The sequence below is a fragment of the Alligator mississippiensis genome, chromosome 1, assembly GCF_030867095.1.
Source record: "Alligator mississippiensis isolate rAllMis1 chromosome 1, rAllMis1, whole genome shotgun sequence".
Classification (NCBI taxonomy): domain Eukaryota; kingdom Metazoa; phylum Chordata; order Crocodylia; family Alligatoridae; genus Alligator; species Alligator mississippiensis.
The window spans coordinates 352,729,998-352,742,825 of NC_081824.1; positions in this window are offsets into that span (position 1 = coordinate 352,729,998).

The following is a 12,828-nucleotide window of genomic DNA, read 5'->3' on the forward strand; positions in this document are numbered from 1 at the left end:
ATCTTTTCTAGTTACAGACCAATCATTGTCCTAACACTGGCAGCCTAGCTGTGCACTGCACTTTGTTCCTGCTGAAGATGTTTGAGGGGGGGAGTAATAGGGGTACAGGTCACCCTTGCTCATTGTTCTTTGACTTTGCTTTCAGGTCATTTCAAAGAGAGGTTAATAAAGACTGTTTTTATATGAGGGAGGCTTGCTTTCTGTGACCATTTTCTGATAATATCATTTGTTTTCAGTCTGGCACTCAAGTTGTGGAGTGCGGTCCCTCTGGACCTCCTTGACTTTGTATTCTACCTGGCAGTAAACATCTCAGCTCCCTCCCTTGTCATTTGATCTGGGATGAAAGAAGCCTACTTCTTTCTAAACAGTGAGGGAAGAAATAATTACAAGGAAGACAGGGTGTGTTCTGGGATGTGTGTGCCTTTTGGGGCATAAAAATAAGTTTAAAATCTGTTTATTAAGCAGATTAAAAAATATTCTTTTACCAGGGTCAGATCTTGATTTGGACTCAAATGGCAGGCCTCAAACCAGCTCTCTGAGCTGTAGAATGCAAAGATACAGTTACATTCTTTCAAGCTTTGAAAGGAAACCTTGGTGCCAACCCCCGTGCAATATTTGATTTGCCGGAAAAAAATCCAGTCTTCTATAATTTATTGTAGGTGTAATGAAATATGTTTAATTTGATAGAAAGTCCTTGATAAGTTATCAGTGTAGGATGTTGATGTTTGCTAGCTGGTGTTTGAGCAGGCCAACATGATTTAATCAGTGCTCATATTAAGTTGACTTGTAATTGACTGTACAGGAAAGGTAAAAAAAAAAAAAAAGTGAGCTCCTCTATTACCATGAGATTCTGTTCTCCTATCCAGCAGAATATAATATAACTGCACTGGATTGTAGGCCTGTGGGGTTTAAATAGTGTCTGCAATCTGGTGCCATGCTGATTTACTAATCCTTGATCTTAGCTGAACATGATCACAGTCCCTGCTTCTGTTCATAGGGGATAGGCTTACTGTTAATTGACAGGCTTTGGCGTCTGACCAAAAGAACTGCAATGTAGAGAACAAGGAACTAAAACTGCAGCAAAGGATGTATCGGGCAAGTTAATTTGGAGGAAAAAAAATCTATTTAGTAGATCTTTATGCCAAAATTATTTTCTTTTTTCTTATTATTTCATTAAAACTACAGTATGTGATTTGCCTTTAAACATGTAAATAATATAAACAGAATTATCTGAAATGTGTTTTTCCAGGTGATTAAATAAATAAGACAAGACATTTGGAATCCTTCCAGATGCCCTGCTTTCCATGTATTTAATTATTCTGAGAACTTTCATGTTTGGGTCTGCTCTCAGAAATGTGTGTATGCACACAGGCCACCCATACTTAGTCCTGCAGTCAATGCACTCTTGTGTGTTTACTCACCCTTGCTTCCCCACATACGCAGATTTTGAGATTGTATGTATGTGTTCTGACATTTGATAAGCAAGTATAGGAAGGTGGCAGGTTGTTTTCAGGTAAGCCCTTGAAAGTTTTAGGCTGGTTTTTAGTTTTATCCTGATCCATTCTTGTCCTAAGTTTTGCCCCTTCTCTCTCCTTCTCTGAACTTGAATGATACTTCAAAGAAATACTATTGTGAGGAACAGTTTAAGGTCCTCGCAAAGAAACATATCTATATATATATACATAATAGATCAAATCTTGGTCCTTATGAGTTGTAGTCACCCTAAATTCAAGCTCTGCATGCAGACATCCATAGGGCTCAGGAGAGATGGGTTTTTGTCTGTGTTTGATATTGTCTTTACCCTTGCCCTGAGTGCTTAGCCAATTGGACCAATAGTCCTACCACCTAGGAACATGTAGGGTACATGGGCCTTCCTGCCTCTATTCTCTGTTCCATGTGTATCAGACCTGTACCAGTTATGCTGCCCATTAGGTATCACATGCTATGTGTGTGCAGAGAGATGCAGATGAATACAGATATCATAACTGTTTTTTCAAATGTATATCAGAGTTAGAACATCTCTAATGACATTGGGTTTCCTTGTGAAATGGTAGGAATGAACAAATAAAAAGAAAATGACCACCATCTCCTCAGACACATCCCTGAGCATTCTTAAATCTTCTTCTGAATTTCTTAGGTCATTCTATGTTCTCCATGTCGTTTTGTGTATCTTGACACTACAGACATTTGTTCACTTGCTTGCTTTTACCAGTATAAGTAGTCTCAATTATATATAATCAGAGGCATAACATCTAGGGGCTGTACCCTGGGCAACAACAGCAGCAGTGGTAGCTGTGGCAACTGGACTAGCAGGAATGACAGCTACCAATGCAGCCCCCTAAATTCAAGGCCCTCAAGCCTGCACACAGGTACACATACGTTTATGCACCTGAGTGCCATTTTTGGCACTGTACTTCAGGATGCCTCATCAGTGTTGAATATAGTGGAAGACTCACTCCCCTTGACTTGGAAGTGCTTCTCCTATTAATACAGCCCTATGTTTTCCTGGGGGGGTTGTTTTGTTTTTTGCAGTAAGGGCACACTGTTGGATCTTATTCAATTATGGTCCACTATAAACCCCAGGTTCTTTTCTGCAGTAGTGTAGCATACCCAGTCATTCCCCATTCTGTACTTATGCATGCATTTATTCCATCCCTAGTGCAGGATGTTGCACTTGTCCTTGCTGAATTTCATTTGATTGTTTTAGAACCATCTCTCCAATTTGTCAAGGTCATTCTGAACCCCAGCCTACTCTCCAGAGTGTCTTCAACTCCACCCAACTTGATAATATCTACAGGCTTGCTAAGCATGCACCCATTCTTTCACCTTTGGATCTTCCCAGCTCAGAACCACATTTGGGCCTTCCCAGCTCTGAGCTGAGAAGATCCCCATATAACTTAAATGACTATAGGCATCTGTCCAAGTCACAGTAGTTTTGTGTCATAGGGTGCAGTGCTCATTGGTTTTGTGGTCTGCCCTTGAATCCCTCACTTACCCCTGTAACATCACTTGTGCCAGTACAGCAGATTCCTCCAAGGCAGCTTTACAACTGCAGTTCCTGAACTTGGGAAATCTGAAAAAAACCTGGATCTAGGGCTTAGGGCCAATTTACATTGTTTCTTTTGCTCCTGCCCTTGCATTGGGCAGAAAAGCACAGTAATAGCAGGGTGAAGATCAGGTCTCTTCTTCTTGGCCACATAGGGCGCATCCACACATGCAAGCATGTGCACTTGCAGCAGCTCAAATAGAAGCGGTGCAAATTGGAGCCAGGGCTTTTTGCTTCAGTGCACGTGCTCAGACATGCACTTTGTTGTGGAGCAAATTGTGCGACTTGGGGCAAAATAACCCTGCCTGACTCCTCCCGGATCTTCAGCCAGGGGGAGCTAGAGCCCGGGGCCAGCACCTGTGCTGTCCACAGCAGTATAAAAAGCTACCCTGTCCTGGCCCCAGCAGTATAAAAAGTCACCCTGGCAAGTAGCTCAGGGCTACTAGCTCTCAGGAGCTCCTGAGGCCCAACCAATTGGTACCTGGGGACACTACCCCTTGTACCAGCTGAACTGCTGGAGCAGTCCTGAGAGTTCCCTGCCCCCTCTACCCACTGCAGCAGTCTGGCAGTGAGGGTTGCTGCCTGGCTGTGACCTGCTGCACACCTGCCAGACTCGGATGGGGACTGCACAGCCAGTAGAGGCATCTGCCCCTCTGGACCAGCTGCCAGTGGACTGCAGTTGCAGGGTTGGCCTTTGTGCAGCACTACTGCCATTTGTGCCCCCTGCCCAGCCATCTGGGCAGCTATCACCCAGAAGATATTCTGGGTGTGGTGGCCTGCTTTGAACTGTCAAAGCATGTCCTCCTGGCCCCATTTGTCCAGGAGGTCAGCCACAGCCAGATGGGTCCAAATTGCCAGCTCTGAGCAAGCAGGGTCCTGCCACTGGCCTCCCTACCAGGAATTCTGGTGTTCCCTATTGGAAAACTGTAAAATCCCTGATAAAAAAAAAATCCCAAAGTCACTCTGTAAAATACCCCCAAAACCATGTTCCTCCACAAGTAAAACAAAAGACCACTATAAAGACAGAGAGCAAGAAAGAGACAGTGATCAATTGGACAATGTTTTATTGATATATCTTACAGTGTTAAAGCAAGTCTCTTATCATAATAATAAAGTGAACTGTAATACATGTTTCATGAATTCATGAATACATGTTTTGCTGCCCTCCCACAGGGTGATGCACCCCACACAAGGGGTATGCCCCTCAACAGGGGATTTGGCCCCCTAACAGAGGATTCAACCTGCAAACAAGGCGTTCGGCCCCCCAACAGGGGGTTCGGCACTCTCACAAGGGGTACGGCCCCCCAACAGGGGTTTCAACCCCCATACAAGGGATATGGGCCCCCAACAGGGGGTTCAGCCCTCTCACAAGGGGTTCGGCCCTCCAACAGGGGGTTCAGCACCTTCACAAGGGGTACGGCCCCCCAATGGGGGCCAAATGGCCCCCACAGGGGTTACCAGCCCCCTTGCAAGGTCCACATGCTCCACCTCAGCCCCCCAATTGTTGCCCCACCTGGCCCCATCCCCCCACCAGTTCCTGCAGCCCCCCCAATGGCTGCCCCACACATCCTCACCCCTCCAACTTGCACCCCCAGGCCACTAAAGCTACCCCCACAACCCCAGGCACCATCACCTAAAAAAAATCCAGAAAAAAAACAGAAAAAAAATGGAAAAAACCCCCTTCTGCTTACCTGAGAAGCAAGGGGGGGGGAGGGGGGCTCAAGGGCCTCCTGGCAGAGCCCTCTTGGGCAGCACAGGAGAGCAAAGGGGCAGAAGGGCCTGGACTGGGGCTACTGGGGCTGTCACCCTGCCCTGCAGTGTGCGGACGGGGCCCCAGGCAGCCATACGGCATCTACAACTGCTGGTAAGTGCTGGGGGGGGTGTTATTTTGGGGGTTTTTTTTAAGTATGGGGTGGGGGGCGGGGCTCGGGGGGCTGGCAGGGGGGATGGGGTTGGCCAGGGCAGGGGTTGGGGGACTGGGGGGGCTGGGGGGGAGGGGCCATTCAGGGCAGGGGTCAGGGGCCTCGGCAGGGGCTGGTGGGGGGAGGAGCTGGCTCCAGTAAGGGTCGGGGAGGCTGGCAGGGTTTGGGGCCAGCCAGGTCAGGGGACAGGGGCCTCAGGGGGCTGGCGGGGGTCAAGGGGACTGGGGGAGTGGGTGGAGCCATCGGGGGTCCCCCCCATGGTCCCCTCCCCCCTCCTCCAGCCCCCAACCCCTTACTCACTGGCACCAAAGCCCTGGTACTGAAACATGCGGTCTGGCCGGCCACATGTTTCAGCACCAGAGAGAGGGGCAACCATAGAGATGCTCTGGCAGCCAGAGCATCTCCATGGAGGACCCAGCCTCTGGTTGCCTCAGGGCATGGTCAGGGACCATGCCCTGCTCCGCTTTTTTAAACATTGATTTTTTTAGACCCCTGGATATCCAGGGGTCTAATTTTCTCCCCACGCTCCAAACTTGCTGCGCGGGGAACATTTTCTTGTTCCTGCAGTGCCTGTTGCCCCGCCTCAAAGGGTTTTGAGGTGGGGCAAGAGGCATGTGCGCACTTGTGTGGACATGCCCATAATGTTTTGGAAAGAACATCTCTAATTAACTGCTTGTGTAACCCTGATATATCTAATGAGGCTGCATCCTCCTCCAGTAGGTAGGGCACATATATGGGTCTGAGACTGCAATGACTTTCACACTAAGAAATCTGGCTCTTTAGTACAAATGATCAAGACTCATGCTTTTGTATTCAGTAGTCTCTAGTTTGTTTTCCCCATATGGTTCAAACAAGGGCTTCATTACATTTGGCCAAGTTGCCTACAGTTAGATCCTGATCTATTCCCAGGTGTGGGAGAAACCAAGGAACCAAGGAAAGATGAACCAAGGAGGCTGATACTCAGTATTCCACTCTTGTCTTATAAATACATATATAACCCACTGCGTACACGTGGGCTCATTCATAGAGGGTAACTCCTCCACCCATCCAATTCCTACACAATGGATACAGAAAAAAATTGTATATGACCCCACAATAATAGTTGGAATAGGTGTATATAGTTGAATTTGGAAGTTATGCTAATGTACATTTTAATGCTTTTTTTTTTTTTTTTTTTTAGTGATGTTAGCTTATAGGGCCTGTATTTTTTTGAGCCATGTGAAGACCCATCTCTTCTGAAAAATCTTTTACTTCATACCACTATGTTGCTGGTTAGATGACAAGAGAAAAGTTGCCAAAAACTTGGCAAATCTTAGCAGTAGCTGGTTTAGTTGCCTTCTGTCTCTGCCAGCCACATCCTTATTGAGCAGTTCATTGTACTTGTCCATCCTATGCGGAATTTTTTTAAAGGGCTATACAAACCTCTACACTCATATCTGGCAGCCTCCTCTCTGAAACGTAAGTTTGGTGCTAACCAAAGTCATAAATGGGCCTTTTGAACCTGTATGTATCTGCTTGCCCTTTGTAATTATTCTGTACTGAGCCACTAAAACATCATAATTGCAGATCTTGGTGGACTATTTGTCTTAGAGAGTAGAACCCAGATCATTCATATTCGGACAGTTCACAACTCGCTTAATTCCCAACAGGGTGCTAACTTGAGGACAAGCCACTCAGCTCCTTACTGTTGCTTTAACTTCAAAGAGTTCCATGCAGCTGATTGGAGAAGCAATGACTGTTGAAATACAAAGTCTCGGCAAAAGCTGAAGCACCTCAGCAGTCCCTCATAGCTATTTGCTATAGCTTCATATACTCCTGGTTATTTTGCAGACCCTCATTGTCAAAGGGTTACAAGCCTACCTATATAAGGTATTCAGGTCCTGCTATACAATGTTCTCAAGGATGAAATGGTAGTTAGATTTTATCTTAAATTTAAGAACATTGTATCATGCTTTCAAGTCTTTCTGTGTTTATCATTGCCTGGGTTTTACCCAAAGACTTGTATTTGTTGTGGGGATGTAAGGATACAGAACCCTGAATGTTAAAAGGGCAATGACAAAGTCAAGAGGTCAGGTCACCTTGATGAAAGACTGCATGTTTGGTCATATTGGGTGCATCTACATGTGTGCTTCAATGCACAGTAGACTATTTTACTGCGCATTAAAACATCATGTAAAAAACCATGACATTACGTGAATTCACAGCAAAATAGTCTACTTCTCATTAAGCATCACTAAAAAGCATGCAAGTGTGCTACTGTGCATTAGCACAGCATAATGCACATTAATTTAGTACCTCACATTGGATGTACTAAATTTAATGCTCACTAGAAAAGTCACATTACTGCACACATAGATGCGCCCACAATGGACTAATAATACTATGCATCAGTCTTAGCATAATTTAGTATTTGTCTGGAGAAAGACACTCAGGGAAGTCAATTAGAATTAGTGAAAGGTGTAAATTTAAAGTTGTTTAGTTAAATCACATTAAACCTTCATGAAGACACTCTCAGAATTAAAGCAGCCTTACTTTGGTTTATGTGAGTATGCTCAGTTTGAAGACAATGTACAACCAATACAGTGTGAAAAGAATTAAGCTAAACCAAGTCAAAGGCATTCTGGGGTTGTCAGACATTGAGGTATGTCTACATGAGATGCTTTAATGAGCAGTAGACTGATCTACTGTGCAGTAATGTATAATTGTCTACATGTGTGCACTGTTTACTGTGCAGTACAATTTGTCTACTGAGAAGCTAGCTACTAGCTTAAATACAGGTAGTAACTAACTGTGCGTGCACGTGTAGATACTGACTGGGAACAAATTTGCTCCTAGTGAGCCCCAACACTAGGGGGCTACAGGGGATGAGGAACTCACCTGGTCCTGGCACTGCTCAGCTCCTGGCTCTCCCCAGGAGCTGGGAGCCAAAAAGTGCTGGGACTGGGGAGCAATCTGCTTCTCCACTCAGCCTGGGGCTGGTGCAGAGTAGTCTTGCTTCTAGGGCAGCTCCCAGCCAGCTCTGGGCTGGGTGGGGATTTCTCTGTACAGCCTGGAGCTGGCCAGAAGCTGTTCTGCTTCTGCAGCAGCTCCCAGCCACCCCCCAGCTGGGCAGGGATTTCCCCAAGCAGCCAGTGGCTGGCCAGAAGCTGTCCCACTTCTGGGGCAGCTCCCAGCCAGCTCTGAGCTGGGTGGGGGTTTTCTCCCAAAACCTGGGGCTAGCTGGGAACTGTCATGCTTCTCCCAGAAATCCTCACCCCAGCTAGCCCCTGGCTGCATGGGGAATCCTCGCTGGGCATGGGGCTTGTCCCCATATGCACAAGGCGCCCTGCACAAAACCCTTTCCCAGGTTTTTGTACTGCACAGTAAGCCGTTATAGCATTAATAGCATGTATAGATGCACCTTATGAGTAGGTTCTGAGGACAAACTCAGAGCAGCCACATAGGTGAGCTTCCAGCTTTAAGCTTGTTAGCAGGAGGCAGGCATGCTTGGCCACCTGCTCCCTAGCACATGCTGCTGATGCAGTATAGACAAACATTTCCATTCCAAATAAGAGCATGCACACAGGAATTTAATGTGGTTTATCTAACATCTTTAAAAGTGAATACAAATTGACTTACTTGAGTGCCCGCATGTAGACAAGTTCTCAGTTAGGTTCTCCTGAAAAAGAAAAATAAGCATTGTTTAAACTGAAAAATTCAGAAGTGATCTGTATCTACCATGAACATGAGAGAGAGATGTTTGGGGGTTGTGATTGTTTAGCTAGGGGAGCTCAGAAGTCGTGAGGGGAAAATCAGGGCATATTTACTAACAGCAAACATTTTACAATATTTTTTCCTGTAAAAGTTAGCAGAGTTTTTAATTAAATGGCATGGGCTGTTTAGTTATCCCTTAAAGAGTTAATGTTTCTAATTTGAAGACAGTATTCAGCCATTACAATGTAAAACAATAGGAAAATATTCTTGCTTTAATTGTAAATCTCCATGCAACCTCCTCCAGGGACCTGCTCCCAGCCCCTCCATAATATATTAGTAAGACTTGACTTTCAAGGACACCTATAAATAGATGACAACTAGGTTATTATAAATACTTTATAAATGCTAATTATTTTATAAATAGCAGTGTGCACATCTAGTGACTTTTGTGTAATGTTAACAAATGTTACCTACAATTAAATAGCTTACTAATAATTCAGAGCTGGGGAAAGTTATCAAAAGGGTGCCTTTTAAAATTCTTAAGTGAGAATTGAGGACATGTGTGTTTAAAGACAGGCCTGCAAAAAGTATTGTTGTGAGAATGTAATGTATTTATAAAGCTCAAAAGGGTGTGCTCTGTGAAGGTATTGATAGGCAGGCTGTCCTTTTTTCAAGTCTTATCTTCAGGGCAGCAGAGCTGAAATGCGCCAAACACTTCTTGTGTTCGATGCTGATTGCATCAGTACAATTTTCTCTGAGATTTATGGCCGTGTAAATGAAAGCAGTGGGCATTCGATCTTATTGTCTCGTAATATTTAAAATATTTGTTAGATTAACTGATTGCTTAAATGTTTTTATTCTTATCACATCTTTGGTGCCAAAACTTCACTGATCAACAAAAGGATGCTGGCTAGGGTGATAACAAAGTGGCTGCTACCAAATGCAAGAGATGCAGGTTCAGGAGAGACTTCAGGAGTCTTGCTACCACAGCCAGGAAAGTGCAGATCAAGTGCACATGCAAGTAACTTTCCTGGTCTCAAAAGGAAGTCCAAAAAGATATAAATGTATTAACGTTGAGGAAATGCATATGCATGCATTCAAATACACATATACACATACACTCTGAGATGCTGCCTAATTTATGGACAGAAGAGTATCAGAAATATAGAAGACACTGGGAATATTGACTGACTAAAACTGTGCTGGAGTATACAAGAGGATAGGCTGAGTATTGCCCAGGCTCTGATGGCAAAAATGTTCTAATAGAATGTTTTAGGCCAGAAGTGTCAAACTCACCTACCCTCCAGGCTGGATTGAGGAAATATGGTTCCCTGTGGATCAGATCCAGACCCCCTGGGGCAAGTGTTAGCAGCTATGGAGGCTAATGGAGCTGTTGCTCCCCAGCTGCCACAGATACACATCCCCAAGGGGGCCCATTGCCCCAGGTTTTGACAGTAGGGCCTGCCTCGTGCTTGGCCTACCCCCAAATTCTCAGCCCCTCTATAAGCTCTGTGGCACAGCTCTGTGGGCCTTAAGTTTGATACCCCTATTTTAAGCTAATGGTACTATATTCTGTTCTGTTACACCAGCCCAAATCCAATTCCGTTTCATGGGAGTCTGTGGAATCACTCTATATTCTCAGAATCTAGACCATAGGTTTTGCATACGGGAGAATGTTATTGTTGTATTTATTCTCATGGTTCTTGGTTTAAAGCCCTTTGTGATGTGGCAGGCTGGCCGGTGGGCTCACCACTTAGCTTGAGCCTGAAGGGCTCAGGCTCCATTGGTTGAGACAGTTTTTCCTTCCCTACCAACCAGGGGAAGGCAGAGAGAAGGAAGCCCCACCCTGACCTAGGGGTGATGTGAAAGAGAGGTCCTGAAAGGGAACTAACCCCTCAGGCTTCCTCATTGGTCCATTCCCAGTCTGGGGCACAGCCTCCAGAGGGAATAAAAGCCCATGTGCTGAGCACGTGGGCAGCTTTGATCAGAGACTATGCAGAGGGCTGTAGAAGAGGCTGGTTGAGCTGAACAGTGTGACACAGCAGTTGCCCCAAAGGAGCCCAGAACACGCCTCCATCAACCGGGGAAGCAGCAAGCGGCTGCGTCCCAGCGCCACCATGGATGGAGCCGTGGTGTCAGTGCATGGGTCAGTGTACAGAGGGTCTGGGAGCAGACAAGACCCCAGCGGCTGCACGAGGTAGTGCGGGTCTCCAACCCTGCACAAGACAGGAATGATTGGTGCATGGAGGGTCCGGGAGTGGACAGGACCTCAGCAGCTGCACAAGGCAGCATGGGTCTCCAACCCTGAATGAGGCAGGAATGATGGTACACTGAGTGGTACACAGGGCTGGTGAAGAGCTGACGGAGCCCTGGCAGCTGCATGAAGCAGCATGGGTCCCCAACCCTGCTTGAGGCAGGTCCTTGGCCACTGGGGCATAGATCGGTGCACAGGGCCATAGAGCTGACAGGTCGCCGTGGCTGCATGAAGCAGCATGGATTCCAGGGCACAGGGCAGTGCACAATGGACTGAGAGAGGGCTGATAGTCCCCAGTGGCTGCACAGGACAACTCGGGCCTTCCTGCCATGAGCAACGACCAGATGGGTCAACCACCCCTGCAAGGAAGGATGCTGGGAGTCGTGAGTTACACAGGGAAAGGGGATTCCTACAGGGCCCCTGTTTGTTAAGGGCGGTGTCATGGTTATGGGCCCCTCCTAGTTGAGCCATTTGGGAAAGGGTAATGATGTTCTATTAGGTAATTGGATCTTTCCCTAGGTTGCCATTTCTTCTGCAGGCATAACTGCTGTGCCATTGGTTGTGGTCTGGTTATTTATGCCATTGGCATTCTGTTTGTAATATTGCGTCCTTATTGTTGCTATATGAGAGTACGCTGTTTATGTCTGAATCTATTGTATTGGTTATTTTTGCACATGTGATGTAACCTTATTGTGTTCTGTTCAATTATTGTCCTGTCACCGCCAAGTATTTCTGTCATTGAATTGATCATTAACCTGTGTTTTGTTATTGAGTGCTTCTTCACCTATTGAGGGGCAGGGGCTGCACACTAAACAGGAGGCCACAGAGGAATAGGCCTGTGCCTAAGATAAGGGTGAATAAGAGCTATTGTTGGTATAGATTTATATCTGTAAATAATGTGTGTGTATGTATGTGTATATAAATATATATAGAGAGAGAGAACTATTTATATGTAAGTTTATGGTGATAAGTTTTATGTTGTGTTGTAAAATTAAACCTGCAAATAGTTAAGTATCACTGGGTGTTCTGGTCTCAGCTTTAGTTCTGTAGGTAAAAGAGGTGAGCTGGCCTGCAGCTAAACCACCATGCTCCCACAGCGTTCCCACACCTGCTGACATCCCTTCAATTGGACAGGGGTTACATTGTGTTCTCTGCAGTTGCAGTACCAATCTTGCAGTAGTAACCATCTCAGGTTATGACTTGGTTTTTGAGGTCTGTTCAGTCTACAGAGTTCCCAGAGGGCAGGTCTTCCAGGAACACATCTGTGACAAACCAAGTGATGCTTGTGACTCACTGGATGAACATTTTTAGGTGGATTTTGCAGACTTTGCTGAACTCCATGCTATACTGCTTGCAGAACCCAACTAGTTTAAAACTGGCTTGGGTATGTCTACATGAGAAAGAGGGGAGAGACAGAGAGGCTATCACCAATACCTATGTACGTATTTTATGTATGTGGTATTTTTAGTTTAATAGTTACAAGGATATTACTGTTGACTTTCCCCAGCTGCCACTGATCAAGCCTGTAAATAAAGGCTACTTCCTGATAATATTTCTGACACAGAGGGTCTTGAAAAGGTAACTGAAGAAGAAAATCTTTTGCAGGTCAGTTCACAGAGGGGGTATTCCATAAGCTAGGCTGATGTGGAGAAAAATGAAGACATCAGTGGGGGAAGAAGACATCAAGGGGGAAGAAGTTAGTCAGGATTGGCATCCTGACCAAATGAAAGAGAGGACAGTGTGTAAGAGACAAGAGCACATCAGTAGGCAAGGACTTATGATTAGGACCTTCAATATTAAGGTAAACTTTTGATTTTGATAGAGTAGAAGAAAGATGGATTAAAAAATGGATGATGTGGTGAAAGTGCTGGGCAAGGAAAATGATGATAGTAGTTTCTCTATAAAATTGTAAT